General features: G+C 41.7%; 1 protein-coding gene across 1 annotated transcript in view; it reads left to right on the top strand.

The window, feature by feature from the left end:
• The first annotated feature begins 3954 nt into the window (after window positions 1–3954).
• The window catches only part of LOC111969776 (membrane metallo-endopeptidase-like 1), a 28786-nt gene continuing 27595 nt past the window's right edge, over window positions 3955–5145 (top strand). The window contains exon 1 of the mRNA XM_070442999.1: window positions 3955–4247. The gene's annotated coding sequence lies outside the window, so the exon portion shown is untranslated. The remainder of the gene's footprint in view (window positions 4248–5145) is intronic.

Below are 5145 nucleotides of genomic sequence, written 5' to 3'. Positions count from 1 at the left end.
CTGACAGAGCTGTTGTAACTGAGTCAGGTTTGTAGGCCTCCTTGCTCGTACACACTTTCAGTTCTGCCCACAAATTTTCATTAGGATTGATGTCAGAGCTTTGTGATGGCCACTCCAATACCTTGACTTTGTTGTCCTTTAGCCATTTTGTCACAACTTTGGAAGTTTGCTTGGGGTCATTGTCCATTTGGAAGACACATTTGCAACCAAGCTTTAACTTCCTGACTGATGTCTTGAGATGTTGCTTCAATATATCCACATAATTTTCCTCCCTCATGATGCCATCTATTTTGTGAAGTGCACCAGTCCCTCCTGCAGCACAGCACCCCCACAACATGATACTGCCACCCCCGTGCTTCACGGTTGGGATGGTGTTCCTTTGCTTGCAAGCCTCCCCCGTTTTCCTCCAAACATAACGATGGTCAGTTGTATTTTTGTTTCATCAGACCAGAGGACATTTCTCCAAAAAGTACGATCTTTTCCCCATGTACAGTTGCAAACCGTAGTCTGGCTTTTTTATGGCGGTTTTGGAGCAGTGGCTTCTTCCTAGCTGAGCGGCCTTTCAGGTTATGTCGATATAGGACTCGTTTTACTGTGGATATCGATACTTTTGCACCTGTTTCGTCCAGCATCTTCACAGGGTCCTTTGCTGTTGTTCTGGGATTGATTTGCACTTTTCGCACCAAAGTACGTTCATCTCTATGAGACAGAACGCGTCTCCTTCCTGAGCGTATGACGCTGCGTGGTCCCATGGTTTTATACTGCTACTATTGTGTTGTACAGATGAACGTGGTACCTTCAGGCATTTGGAAATTGCTCCCAAGGATGAACCAGACTTGTGGAGGTCTACAATGTTTTTTCTGAGGTCTTGGCTGATTTCTTTTGATTTTCCCATGATGTCAAGCAAAGAATCACTGAGTTTGAAGGTAGGCCTTGAAATACCTCCACAAGTACACCTCCAATTGACTCAAATTATGTCAATTAGCCTATCAGAAGCTCCTAAAGCCATGACATAATTTTCTGGAATTTTCCAAGCTGTTTAAAGGCACAGTCAACTTAGTGTATGCCAACTTCTGACACACTGGAATTTTGACACAGTGAATTACAAGTGAAATAATCTGTCTGTAAACAATTGTTGAAAAAATTACTTGTGTCAAGCACAAAGTAGATGTCCTAACCGACTTTCCAAAACTATAGTTTGTTAACAAGAAATTTGTGGAGTGGTTGAAAAACGAGTTTTAATGACTCCAACCGTAGTATATTTAAACTTCCGACTTCAACTGTATGTTGACCAGGGCTTGTTAAGAGTGCTTTATGTGAGTTGACAAACCTGCAGAGCCATGTGTCTCTATATAGTATTAGACAGCAGTAAATCTGTAGAGGAAGAACCTAGTGGTTAATCACAGCAGAGCCAGAACATCAGGGGACAGAACATCAGCCCATGAATCTACAGCCTGACACCACCCTGACAGCCAGTCTGTAGGGACTAACGCTGTCACACCAGACAGACAGATAGACAGGCAGACAGGCAGACAGGCAGACAGCCTCAACATTCACTCCTGTCAAACCATAATGAATGGGTTTATTTTACCCAGCTCTTAACCATGGAGGTAATCGTTGTTACGTTACCCCAGAACACACGTTTGTTTGGACCTGTCTACAGAGACAAATCGTGTTTGACAGACACGGGACTGAATGTATTTTTTTTAACATGGGATCATATCAATTTAGTGACAGCATGACTTAATGGGATTCACATAAAACAATGCTAATTCTAAAGTTTTGCAATGATAAGCTCATATATGGTGTGTTAGCTGGGGACATTCAGAGCAATAATCCTTTAGAATTCTGCAGGGATATAATTAATAAATAGCATAAAATGTGAAATCTGCAACTGATGATTACAACCATTATCATAGGCTTATGTAATATACTGTATGTTCCAGCAAGAAATAAAACATTCCAGAAAAATAAATGGAACATTACATGGTGAAACATAAATAAATACATTTCTAGAATTGGAAGATAAATGATGGGGAAAAAACAGTCATCACAAATGTGCAAAACAGAGGACATTTTATATGGAACTGAAAATTATATCATTTTGATTTGTTATATTAAAGAGACATAAATGTCCAGTATGTTCTTGATAAAAACAACAAGTGTCATTTATACTACAATCCAGGTGTCCCAATCTTTCAATTTCCCCCAGAGACCTACAGTATCTGCAATTCCCAACACAATTCAGATCAAATGAGAGTACTAGTGCAGCAGGCTTTTAGCAAGCTCATGCTAGCTGCTCCATCAAAAACATGACTTGACTTCATTCCTAATAGCCTAATTAAAAAGCTTTCAAAGCTTGTTTTTCAAAGTTCCTAATCAGTTAGACAGTGAAGCATTTACTTACGGCCTGAGCAAGCACAAACATACACTGCCTTAAACACTTTGAATTAATCTCTAATGATTGAATTTGAGCTCCTGCACTTGAATAAAATTAGCACACGCTTTTGCCGAGCACTGGGAGCAGTCTCCACTTCATACACAGGTGGAGTACAGAGAGCATCCWGACAATAATCTAATCAGACAATCAGCCATATAAGGATTAACAAGAATGACAAGCCATGTCTGGTAAACAGCTTGCTATCCCTAAGACGACTATCAACATACCACAGAGTACATATCAATGAGCTGCTGTTGACCGTCCTCTCTATTAAGTTAGCAGTGACACACATGTACACTGTATTGTTTAACTGAGTTACCATATGTAATTATGAAGTTAGGAAATGGGGACACTTACCCAGGGCATGAAAACAGGGGAACTTCAATATTTAAAAGCAACTCCTGGCCCCTTCTTTCCCGCTGAACCTGAAATCAAGACTGTTCAGGAAATCTCAGCGAAAAGAGACCATCATATTTCAATAAATTCTTGAATGCATAGAGCACATCATATTTATTCATGTAGCTATAGATGGTTCTGTCACTTGGGGGTTGAATGATTTCTAAGTTATAGGAACAACATTCCCTCCAACTAAATGATTCCAAAATTATAGAATATTTGACACAAGGACCCATTTCTAGTGGAATGGAATACAAATATTGCTGTGAGATCTGATACATTTAGTTCCTATAGCCCTCTGTCTGTTTCACACTCCCCCAGCCATATGCACTATGTTGCCTATTTCTTTGAGTGCCACCTTGTGAATGAAGAAGGATGTTAGCTGGTCACAGTGTCTCCCACTATCTCTCTAATATCAGTTCATTACTGTGGTTAATCAGCCTGATAATGAGCCTGGGCGCCACGCCATTTCAATCTGACACCAGGGCAGGGTTCATGTCTCAGCCAGAAGCGARACCAGGCAGCAGCTAACTAACTTCCCACAAGCAGTAGTGCCCTCCCTGGGGCTGGGGCTGGAGGGTAGAGCCATGAGAGGGGAAACATGCTTTTAACCTGCTCATTCGGCCTGGGACACGAAGGAGACAATATTACATTCCCTACACTCCCTCCGCAGATTCCTGTAAGCCCATGCTTTTCTCCAGTTGCTCTCCCAGGCAGCTTCCCGTCTCTCAGCATCCCTTTGTCCTTTTCACTGATTCACTCAGCAGCTGGGAACCTTCAATAGAAACCTCTGTGAGAAAATGAAACACTGAGGAGGAAACTGATGCCTACTGCGATCTTCCTATCCCCTCTTGCTGCTTCTCTCTCTTTCTCTCTCTCTCTCTCTCTCTCTCTCTCTCTCTCTCTTCTCCTCTCTCTCTCTTCTCTCTTTCCATCTCATGAGTCTCTAATGCTGGTCTCTCTTCTCTCTCTCTCTCTGCTCTCTCTCTCTCTCTGCTCTCTCCTCTCTCTTCTCTCTCTGTCTCTGTCTCTCTTTCTCCTCTCGTGTCCCCCTCCCAACAGCCTTCTTCTCCTCATGATTTCTTATTATCACTGATCTACTCTTGTGCTTGCACTGGCAGCCTGCTACCATCTCTCCCTATACCCCTCCCCTCCCTCCATCTCTCACTCTTTCACCCCCCCTCTCTCTATCTCTATCTCACTCCCTCCACTCCCTCTCTCACTCTCTCACTCTGTCTCTCTCTCACACACCCTCCCTGAGCTGCGAACTAGACCAGATAGTCTCTCCAGGATCCAGTTCCACAGCCTCATTTCTCCACACACCAGCTCTGGGTGACAGCTCAGTAGGGGTGTCTGGGAAATACAGCTTGCTGTAAGGGACGTCTCAGGGAGTTCTACTGACCAGATACAGGTAAGGAGCACTGCCTCACAGGCACTCCCTCGCTACACACCTCTGAACACCTTGTACCAGGACAGGTTCATACACAGGTATACCTTCATAGCTGCTATAGCTTCAGCTTTTCATAGGATTTAAACTGGAGTCTTATTTGTAAGATCTTTGCTGGTCATTTAATTTAGATMACAAAATATATGTCTCATTTTGCTCCCAGTCAGATAACACTTTTCTGTTCTATTTTGAATGAAACTGTATCATGTGTGTCGACTACCATATGGATTATTTCGACCATGAATGCTATGTTTGAGCATCCAACAAATACCTCCAAAGCCACCTGAAATGTCATTTTAGCAAACTACTAGAAATATTCCAATGTTATATTTTCAATGTACTTATACAGTTATAAACAAAGCAATATGTGTAGACGTGAGTATGTTAGACTGTTCATACACTGTTCACACTGTTGACCTGACACACAGGCACTAATCACTGGCACAGAGTTGAGAGTTTAGAAAAGTAGCTACGGTACCAATCACCGAACATGTCATCCAAACTAATGAGAAAATATCTTTAGAGAAAGGAACATMTTAATCCATTACATTTCCCACCCGAAGGTTTCCTTTTGACACATACAGATCCACACCATAACACTGCTCACTAAGTGAAACGRTGCGCATGGTGCTCAAGTCTCATGGCTCATGGCCTAAATAGAAGGACTCTTTTCTAGATTACTAAATCTAATCTATTCTTCAAGACGTATGAGGGTAATACCTATATCAACGGAATTGAATGCATAAATGAGCACCACCATTAGTGAGAAAACTGATTTAGAAAAAGGTCCTTGATGATGACAATACAATCAAATCACTATTAGAAATCAAATATGCAATATCTAAATATATAATATCTAAAT

Source organism: Salvelinus sp. IW2-2015, linkage group LG1, assembly GCF_002910315.2.
Source record: "Salvelinus sp. IW2-2015 linkage group LG1, ASM291031v2, whole genome shotgun sequence".
Lineage (NCBI taxonomy): Eukaryota > Metazoa > Chordata > Actinopteri > Salmoniformes > Salmonidae > Salvelinus > Salvelinus sp. IW2-2015.
The sequence above is the reverse complement of the archived record's forward strand: the minus strand, read 5'-3'. Positions and strand labels throughout refer to the sequence as shown.